This window comes from Bos taurus, chromosome 20, assembly GCF_002263795.3.
Source record: "Bos taurus isolate L1 Dominette 01449 registration number 42190680 breed Hereford chromosome 20, ARS-UCD2.0, whole genome shotgun sequence".
In the NCBI taxonomy this organism is placed as follows: domain Eukaryota; kingdom Metazoa; phylum Chordata; class Mammalia; order Artiodactyla; family Bovidae; genus Bos; species Bos taurus.
In genome coordinates this window covers 39,466,757-39,477,431 of record NC_037347.1, presented here as the reverse complement: position 1 = coordinate 39,477,431, position 10,675 = coordinate 39,466,757, and the positions used below count along the sequence as shown (strand labels likewise).

The 10,675-nt window shown below is 47.8% G+C and overlaps 1 protein-coding gene across 5 annotated transcripts in view; it reads left to right on the top strand.

Moving 5' to 3' along the window:
• Positions 1–2,317: 2,317 nt before the first annotated feature.
• Positions 2,318–10,675, top strand: part of RAI14 (retinoic acid induced 14) — a 162,054-nt gene continuing 153,696 nt past the window's right edge. For 4 of the 5 annotated variants that reach the window (XM_024981509.2, XM_024981508.2, XM_024981507.2 and 1 more), the window contains exon 1: positions 2,318–2,402. The gene's annotated coding sequence lies outside the window, so the exon portion shown is untranslated. Of the gene's footprint in view, positions 2,709–10,675 lie in introns of all 5 variants that reach the window. The other variant, XM_024981506.2, reaches the window with a different exon arrangement.

Below are 10,675 nucleotides of genomic sequence, written 5' to 3'. Positions count from 1 at the left end.
CCAGGCTCCTCTGTCCACGGAAATCTCCAGGTATGAATACTGCAGTGGGTTGCCATTTCCTTCTCCAGGAGATCTTCCTAACCCAGGGATCGAACCTGGATCTCCGGCATTGCAGGGAGATTCTTTACCATCTGAGCCATCACGGAAGCCTTACACAATTATTGTTTGCTATTTTAACTCCTTCAGCTACAGAACGTGTGTGTGTGTGTGTGTGTGTGTGTGTGTGAAGTCGCTTCAGTCCGACTCTTTGCAACCCTAGGGACTGTATCTCACCAGGCTTCTCTGTCCGTGGGATTCTCCAGGCAAGGTTCTTTACCACTACCACCACCTGGGAAGCCCCAGCTACAGAGTACACACATGTTAACTTTCCAGGGCGGGCTTCCCTGGTGGTCAGACGGTAAAGAACCCCCCAGAGCCCCCACTCCCTCCACCCCTACCCCGCCCCCTGCAGTGCGGGAGATCAGGGTTCAATCCCTGGGTTGGTGGAAGGTGGTACTTATTCTGCAGCTGGGGCTTCCCAGGTGGCGCTAGTGGTAAAGAATCCGCCTGCAGTGCAGGAGAGGTGGGTTCCATCCCTGGGGCAGGGAGATCCCGTGGAGGAAGGCAGGGAAACTCACTTCAGTATTCTTGGCTGGAGAATCCCCATGGACAGAGGAGCCTGGAGAGCTGCAGTCCATGGGGATCACAAAGAGTTGGACACCACTGAGCGACTACGCACAGCACACAAACTTTTCAAAGGCAGCACAGGACAGTGAGCTCCAGTGCACATCTTCCTAGCTGCCACTGTTCAGCGAGACTGACCTGCTGAAAGGGGAACAGAAAACCAACACATGGCAGTATTGTTCCCAATAAATACCCTACATTACACCATTCATGTGAACTGCAATGAATAACTGTACTGTGGAAATTGCCAGCATTAAACCAAAAAGAAGTTTATCAGTTCAGGTGTCTTTTAGATGGTGATTTTATTTGAGAGGGATAAAAGACAGGAAGAGGAGTGTACATCTTGCTTTAAACCAGCTATTCATCACTTCTCTAAGGAATTGCTGACCTATGATTTAGGAAGGGAAGACCATGCAGCTAGTTGTCTCTGATGTCACCTGTCAAAGCTAAGACAGGCTGTTCCTTTGGCTTGCTGCTGGTGGTGGTAGTGGGGGGCTAGGGGTACAGATAAAGTCCGACTGGTAGTCGTGGGGATCTGTTTAAGACATTATAAACTGAACTTAGATGAATTTCATTTGTATTGGATTTTTAAAAAAATTCAATTGCTTTAGATTTGATCTCACCAAAAAGGGACTCATACCACATATTTATTTCCAGAAAGCTTCCTGCAAAGGACTTGGAGTTAACAGAACACAGGGGCTTTGGTGAAAAGACTTTTAAAGTCATAGCTGGTTGGCATGACCAGAATGAATCGCAAAGGCGTCCCAAATTAATGGAGAGGAGGAGAGCTTTGAAATCCTTGGGAGTTGAAGCAAGAGTCCATTACGATTCAAACGCAGGGGGCTCAGGGGGGTGGGGAAGGGAGACGAGCTCCGGGGCTCTGAGGCCGGGCCCCTCGGCATTCCAGACCCCACAGGGAGGGCGTTCCGCACGGTGCCTCTCAGTTCAGACAGTAGGCGTCTCCTTCCGAACTCGCGAGCAGCGCTGAACGCTGGTAGTTTTCTCTTGCCACCTGATGAACGTTAGGAAACAGTCGCTCCGACCAACTGGTTCAATCCAGAGACTCTGAGCAGGTTTTAGTTTCCTTTCTGTTCAATAATTTTGGAAACTATGACCGATTTGATTCTGGGTAGAAGGCGCTTGGATTAGTGACTTGCAAACACCAACACGACCACAAACGACTTTGGACGTTAACCAGAAATGAATACTATTCAGTATCTCATCCGTTCTAAAATCCCGGGGGTCGGAACACCGGTGGTTTCCATTAGCTTCAGGTGACGATGATGCAAACAGATTCACTGGGCAGAATCCCACGATCCGCGGAAAACTACAAGCCGGCTGCGGACGCTTGGGGCGCGCGGGCCGGGAGCACCTCCCGCAGGTTGCGGTCGGAGCGCGGGGCCGGATCACCTGACTCGCGGAATTTGGGGCCGCGCGCGGTGGAAGAGGAGGGGAATGGTTAGCACCTCCCTCCCGGCTCCCGCGGGATCCGGGTCGGCGGGGGCCGGCGCCGGGCGGCCACGTGGTGGTGCTGCCGCCACCCCCGCCCCGCCGGCCCAGCCCGGGAGCCGCGGCGCCCACGGACCCCCGCAGCGGGGGGAGGAGGAGGAGGAGGGACCGAGGCGCAGGAAGCCGAGCAGGAAGCGAGCCCGGCGGCCGCGTTTTCCTGGGGAAGCGGCGGGCGGGGTTGCGCAGCCAGCGGGGCCGAGCCGGGGAGCCGCTGCCGCCGCCTAGATGGGGTGAGTGCGCGGCGCCGCGAGTTGGGAGGCTTCCCGGCGCGGGGTCCTCAGCTCGGGTCCCCGCCTTTGTGTCTGGGGCTCCGATGAGGGTAGGAGGCGCGGAGGACGCGCAGGGCGGAGTGGCTGCGAGGGTCCCGCCACCAGTCCCTTTTCCCCGCCTGCCGCCAAGTGTCTGAAGAGGACAGGCGGAGAAACAGAGGAAGAGGGGAATGGTGGGGGTCCGAGTAGAGAGGAAGGGCGCGCCAAGTCAGGAGAGGGGCTTTCTCCTGCTGATTCCCCGCCACTCGCAGCCCGGCTGGGGTAGGGGTAGGTGCGGAGGGACCGCGGGTGGGAATGAATGACTAGCCCCCTCCACTCCCGGCGGGGCGTTCTGGGTACCCCGAGCCTGCTCCCAGTCCCACCTGCCTGGTCTGCCCGGCGTCTGGCTCCCCCAGGTCCCCGATTCTGGACTCTACCCGCCTCCGCGCTGAACTTGGAGGAGCTGGGGAGGAAGGCGCGAGCGGGAGACTCGGAGGGCTCGGGCGACTGAGGGTCCGCTATTGTTCTCTTCCTGACTCCGGGAACCCTCAGGGTGCAGGCGGGACCACTCCAGGCCTGCAACTGCCCCCCCCCCCCCCAGCTCCCCCATCTTTCGAGTCCTTTTCCCCACCGTAGCTCCGAGGAGGGCCGGGAGGAGGGATGCTGGAGTTCGGGCAGACTTCGGAAGGAGGGAGTTCTTGGAGCCGCAAGAGGGGCGCCCGCCCGCCATCTACCCCATCTTCTGCCCAGAAGGGTGGGTGCCCTCCCTAACCCACCCTCCTCCCTTCGCTGCTGGCTCGGGCAGGTTGTGTGCCCGCGGTTTAGTTTCTGCAGTTTGCAGAGTCCGTTTGCTAACCCTAGGCTCGCAGTCTCCTTTGCTGTGGACCTCGTACCCCGCTTTTGTGGAGGGGGGTGGGGCTGAGAGCCGGGAGAGACCGCAGACGCGGCAGATGGAGCCCAGGGCTTTTAAAGTGGAGAGGTTGCAAGTGATCTCCCAGCGCCTGAGTTCTGTGCCTAGGCTGGCGCTTCTCCGAAGAGCCCAGTTCAGCGCAACTTCTTTTCCGACGATTGGGGAAATGTGCGAACTCGAGGTCGCTCACCTGGACCTGCGGCTTCGCTTGGCCGCAGGCTCACAGGTGATTTAGATGGGCTCTGTTTTCTTTCCGGGAGAGGAGACTCCCGAGCGCCCTGGGATGGGGAAACGTTGCCAGTTCCCTGGAGAATGTGATCTCAAGCTCCTCAGAGCCTGGCAGAGGGAGGAGTTGGTTTTGTCGGTCAGTAAGAATTAGCAGAAGCTCATCTTAGCGAGGAGACTCTCACCTTCTTGAGATTTGGACAAACTTTAAAAGGAGACAGCGCATCACAGGGAGGCTGGATTTTGATTGCTTGGTCTCCAGCCTGCGGAGTCCTGTTTACAGGTGTGGCTGGGAATTTTATTACTGATGGATGTAATCTGATTATCCTTTCTTAGTGATGCTTAACCAGTGTCATATTTTTTTCTATTTTGCTTGTAAAATAGTTGATTTTATGTGAGGAATTGTATCCTGTTCTTATAATTTTTAACTAGTCCTTGCATGACTTGGAGTGGGAGAGGTGGTCCCATTCTGGGCTGTCTGCATTCATCGAGATGCTTCAGTAAAGCATTTATTGTGTCATTTACACTCCTTATATGTGTTTTTAATGCCTTTTTTTGGGGGGGAGGGGTTATAACCCTCTTGAAAAATCTTATTACTATTATCTGTGAAATTGAAATAAAGTAATGGCTGCTGGGCCCTGGAGATTCAGTGGGGACACGATGTAGTGCCCTTGTCTGCCAGTATTGTATCTGACAATGAAGTTCTGTCTCCAGACTGCCACTTCTGTAGCGTCTTTGAGACAGGCACATCTAGCATCACTCACCTCTTAAGGGTGAAGAACCTGAGCTTTGAAAGTTAGGGAAACTTGGCCTTGGAGTTACTGGAATGTGATGGAAGAGCTTTGTCTATCCCTTCCTTCTATCCTTTCTGTTTTTTTTTTTTTTTAAAGTAAAAGTATGAAAAATTTCAAACATACAAAAAGAGAACATAGTAAGGCTTCCATTTTCCACTACTTATGTTTGAGTTCCTAATCTTTCCATATTTGCTTCATATCCCCCTCTCAAAAATAAACTGCAACTGAAATATTTTATCCATCCCTCCTCTTCTGCATCCATCCTCAGATAACCACTACTGTGAAGTCAGTATACAGAGTGTCCAAACGTGTTTGTACTTCTGTGTTACATATCTACAAACCATATCCCCAAGCTTAACATTTTATTTAAGTAGCATAATTCTATATACGTACAGCTTGCATTTTTAAATTTGTCAGTATGTGTTTGAGATGTCTGTAGATCTTATTTACTTTAGCTGCTGCAGAGAATTCTAGTGTATGAATAAATTATAGCATGCTCTTTCCCTTGCCAAGAGAAAATTTGAGAGTTTCCAGTTTTTCACTGTTACACTTTTTCTGCATAGGACAGTTGATCTTTTTCTACTTTTTTTTTTTTTAACTTAACAATGCTACAGTCAACATCTGAAATGTGTTCTGCTTGAGCAATTTCTCTGTGAAACACACCTATACAGTTGATTGCTGAGTAGTGGGATCTAGGTAATGATGCATTTATTATTTCTTCTTCAGCACGTATATAGGGTATATGTAGGGTCTCTCAGTTACTTGCTGAATGAAAAGTGAAATTAATCAGTTTTAGCTTTTAAGGTTATGTTAGTTGGCTGAGTTCTTCAGTTTTTTCGTTTTTTTTTTTTTTTAGAAAAACCAGTGCCTCTTAAAGTGTGAAAGTGAAAGTCACTCATTTGTGTTCGACTCTTTGCAACCCTGTGGACTATACAGTCCATGGAATTATCTAGGCCAGAATACTGGAGTGGGTAGCCTTTCCCTTCTCCAAGGGATCTTCCCAATCCAGGGATCGAAGCTTGAGACAAAAGTGTGATGCGATTTTGGGATATTTATACTAAAGCCTTTTCTTGGCCAGTCACTCAGGTGTAACCCTGGATTACTTGCTCAACCTTCTCTTCCTCATTTCTTCAAGCTTGGAAAGATTAGGGGCTTAAGTGAAGTGAAAGTCAGTCATGTCTGACTCTTTGCGACCCCATGGGCTACAGCCTGCCAGGCTCCTCCGTCCATGGAATTCTCCAGGCAAGAATACTGGAGTGGATAGCTGTTCCCTTCTCCAGGGGATCTTTCCAACCCAGGGATCAAACCCAGGTCCTTGGCATTGCAGGCAGATTCTTTACCGTCTGAGCCACCACCCATTTACAGAGGCATGTACCTGCTCTATGCGTGTATGAAAATATGGCTGTGTTCATGACATTTCCCATCTGATTGTAACTCTGTTAATCTGGAAGCAGTTTAAGGCATTAAAACCCTTTGGTTTCCTCATTGTTACTTCAAGTTGCCAGGCACACTTCTGCCTCAGAGCCACTGCATTTACTCTTCCCCATTGTTTGGATCACTCTTCTGCCAGCTGTCTGCAGGCTTATGCCACTCAACCCCTCAGCTCTTCACTCAGAAAAATCATCTTCTCTGGCCACCCCTTCATGGCATACCCTGGTGTTCTTCTCTGTCTCTCTCTCTCTCGTTTTTCTTTTGGACCAGGGATCGAACCTGGGCCCTTGGCAGTGAAAACTCTGGGTCCTAACCACTGGACCACCAGCGAATTCGCTTTTCTCCTTTATTTTCTTCCTAGCACGTAATTGCCTTCTAATTTGCCAGGAATTAATATTAGTTTAGTTCACGTTAGTAGAGTGTCTGCACTAGAATCTGTACTCCATGAAGACAGGGTTTTGTCTCTTTTGTTTACTAGTGAATTGGTAGTGTCAAGAACAGTGTTGCACACAGTAAGTACTCAAATATTTGAATTTCATGCCTTTTGTTGTGATTTTCTACTTAAAATTTTTCTTAGCACATATTGAATATCCTCAGTGGTGCTGGCTGTTACCCCGGCTGCAACTGAGTGCCCCAGATGTCTTATTTACAGGTTCTATCAGGATAAAAATATAGGTTCTTATAAACAGAGCACTCTATTAAATCCATGTGATCTATCCCACAAAGCACTTGTGTCTTCAAATTTTTCTTCAATATTTGCCTTAACCTGAATTCAGAGGAAAATATAAGTAATACGATGCTCAGAAGCATGCCCATCTTTCCTTTTCTTAGTACCTTAGCCTTCTAGCAGTTCAGCTATGGATGAGCATGACCAAGTGATACTCATTCTCCATTCCATACAGGATCCAAACAGACTAGAAATGATCTCGAGTAACACCCACCACACTGAATTTCCAAGAATAGAAAGTGTATCTCTCTGAATTGTTGCAGAGGGTTTATTCATCATTGCTTTGATTTTTGTGCATTCATCCTGAGGTCATGTTTTCTTTTTTCTCTGGTTGGGGGGAATGGTGACCTTAATATGAAGATCCAGAAGCAATCAACATATAAAATAGTATACCTAGAAATACGTAAAAGAAAAACTGTCATATCAGACAGTCCTTAACTCATGGTACTGAAAGCATTCACTGTTAGTGCTGTGCATTATTTTGCTAGAAGCCAACTGAATATCCTCTGTGTAGGAGAAATGATGAATATAGGAGTTGACAAGACAAAGCTAAATATATCAAAAGCCTCGGGTGTATTTTAAATGGGTGATAGTGAAAAGGATTCTAGATCCCCCCCCATTAATTAATTACATAGGTGTATGATACTGATGGTATCCTTTTAAGAAAATCATGAAGATGCTGCGTGATTTAGAGATTATTTCTTGTTTTATTGCTACCCATGAGCTGAAAAGTACAGGTGGTAGTAGTTTAATGAAAGATTGTTAATCAAACTCAGTTTCCCCACTCCAGCCATCTGCAATGAACAGACTGCTCCAGCCTTTGACATCAGGCTCACCGATGGGTATTAGTAATCAATATTTTAGCAAGTAATTTTACGGACTTAACATGTGTTTTAAAACAAAACCTCTTCTCACTGAAGTATGCCTCATTCTTCAGTTTTATAATCTGTGTATAGTAGAGTGTCTGCCACATAGTAGGTGGTTAACGTTGAACTATACACATCCACCCATCCTTTCGTGTTGCCATAAAGCCCTTCAGGGTGTTCATCAGATATTGAACTTTCGGGAGCCTGGAGGAGAAGTGAAACAGAAATCAAAAGGCTGAGGAGTGGAGGTAGTTAGCCAAATGCAGGCTGAAGTTCAGAAGATGTATTCCTTTTCAGGGAAGTCAGATCACCTCTCTGAGCCTTGGTTTTCTTTTTATTTTTATTTGAAACTGCTCAGTTGCAAAGAGTGAAGTTTAGCCAACTGTTATGGACTGGATTCTGTATGCCTTTCCCACCGCCCCTCCCCCCACACAAAATATTGAATCCTCATTCCCAGTGCCTCAGAATGTGACTGCATTTGGAGGTTGGGTCTTTAAATAGGTATGTGCGTACTAAGTCATTTCAGTCATGTCCGACTCTCTGCGACCCCGTGGACTGTAGCCCACCGGGCTCCTCTGCCCTTGGGATTTTCCAGGCAAGAATACTGGAGTGGGTTGCAGTTTCCTTCTCCAGAGGATCTTCCTGACCCAGGGATCGAACCTGGGTCTCCCTCACTGCAGCCAGACTCTTTACTGTCTGAGCCTTACCTATAGTTTAAAAACCTGCTTCCCGCCTTTGGAACAGTTACTGTGTCTTGCCTGCTTCACCAGCTGGTTTTGTGCGATAGGTCTCACCTCATCTAACCTGAACCTGGGACCTAGTCCAGTTCTTCCTATAGTAACTGGCCTTCACTGGAAACAGTGTCTTGCCTTATAAATTCCACAGCCATCGGTCACCCCTGGGTAAGGGGCAGTCTTTGGGAGTTCATGACTCGTTCCTCCCTGCTTCTAAATGAACAAAATCCAGTTGTGAGAAAAATTGGTTGTAGGCCAAGGAGTTTATTGTACAGTGCAAGAAAATACATAATTTTTTCCTAAAATTGGCATTTAGTAAACAGCAAATTCGGAGAAGGCAATGGCAACCCACTCCAGTACTCTTGCCTGGAAAATCCCATGGACAGAGGAGCCTGGTAGGCTGCAGTCCATGGGGTTGCTAAGAGTCAGGCACGACTAAGCGACTTCACTTTCACTTTTTACTTTCATGCATTGGAGAAGGAAATGGCAACCCACTCCAGTATTCTCGCCTGGAGAATCCCAGGGACAGAGGAGCCTAGTTGGCTGCCTTCTATGGGGTCGCACAGAGTCGGACACGACTGAAGCAACTTAGCAGCAGCAGCAGCAGCAGCAGCAAACAGCAAATTTATCATCAAGTAATCGAGCATAAGCATTTTGTCCTCTACTATATCAATTTCCCTCGCTGTCAATAATTACTTTCAAACCTTAACTCTTCTTGTCCCTGTTAAGTATTGCAATTGGTAACAGTGATATATAAAGTGAGTTAGCAGTAGCAGCAACAGTGATATCAATCTACAGTTTTTTTTCTTTCCTTCTAGATGAACTCAGTTTGCTTAATCCAGAATATTTTCTTTTTAAAGAGCTAAATGAGTCTAGAATTAACAACCCCAGCAGCATCTCTCTCTTCACTTTCACTACGTCTGTCCAGTTCCTTTTGCTGGCTGAAATGACAGAAACCCAGCCAGGAAGGAAAGCTTTGGCAGAGCTCACTGGTGGGGAATAAAAGGCTGCGCAGCTTCCTTTGCTCTAGGGCAGCACAGAGTCAAGTGTTTTCCTCCAAGAGAAGTTCATTTTGCAGACCGAGGCAGGCCATCTAGCAGGAATTCTTAAATATTTTTGAGTCAAAGATGGACATTTTTGCAAATTGGATGCAGGTGTTGGACCTCTTTTCCTAGAGGGAAATTCACTTACATGCAATGATGCTATCCACTTGTAATCTTTGTTGGTTTCAAAAGGTTCGTGGCAGTCCCTGGGCTCAGCTAGTTGTGAACATCTTTGGAATCCCCAGGTTAACCCAAGATCTGTTGAATGTACCTAGAAGATCTTGGTGCATTTGTCCTATTTACTTTTAACAGCCACCTTATAAGGTCGGAGTACAATGACAAGGGGTCTGTTTTCTAACAAGTGCCACTATTCCTCAGACCTGACAATATCATACGTGTATGTGTGCTGTTGCTCAGTCATGTGTGACCCTTTGCCACCTCATGGACTGTAGCCCACCAGGCTCCTCTGTCCATGGGATTTTTCAGGCAAGAAATACTGGAGTGGGTTGCCATTTCATTCTCTAGGGGATCTTCCTGACCCAGGGATCGAACCTGCATCTCTTGTGTCTCTTGTATTGCAGGCAGATTCTTTAACACTAGCGCCACCTGGGGAGCCTTATCCTACAAGAGTGCAAAGTAATAACTGTGGGTCTTATACCCTCAGTAGGAAAACCAGTCTATGTACCATCGAAAATTTTTAGGAGCTATTTCTATTGGAAGCAGTAAAACGCTATTTAGGAGTAATAAGTAGTAAACCTGTCGTATGACTATTTCACAGAGTTGTGCTGGATTCTAAGGCTGGGTCTTGAGTTCCTCACCCCAGGGATATTTCTTGGTCTGGTGCTGGTACATACCGTTTTCTGCTTTCCAGGGGACAGCAGTTTCCTCCCTTTCCTGTTGAAGGAGGGAATGATGTCCCTGGGTCCAGCACACGACACTTCTAGCTCACAGGGTCAATCTCTGACTGCTCAACCAGGTGGGGGGAGTATCTCCAATTCTCTGTGTCCTTCTCCTCTCAGTCTCCTAGCCTATGGGGCTGCCTCCAAAAGGGACCCGAGGAAGATAGGGTCACATTTCCTAGCTGGGGAGCTGGTCCTCAGAAGCTGGCTTTTTCAGAGGAACTAGCCCATCTCTGGGAAGTAGCAGATGCTGGGAGAGAGTCATCCCAGGGCCATTAGCCATGCTCAGGAGCTTGTTCTGTCACTGTCCACTTTAGGTGACATCCTCTATCTCTTTAGTGAATATTTGAGCTGGCTTTAATAGAAGGTGAATAATGTAAGCTTTTTTCGACAAGTTCTTTGAATTGACTTGAGCGCCTTCTCTGTCTGCACCAGTCACTTTGCTTCTAGACTGGCAGATTCTGGAGGTCTGGGCCGTCTTACTCAGCATCAAATCCCTTGTGAGCAGTACATGTTGGTGGAATCATTGAGTGGTAGATAGAAGATCTGGGGATGAACAGTATGGAGCTTTGAGTTTTAATGAGGTTAGCACATTTTCATCCCACTGGAGTACAGGGCTCTAGTCG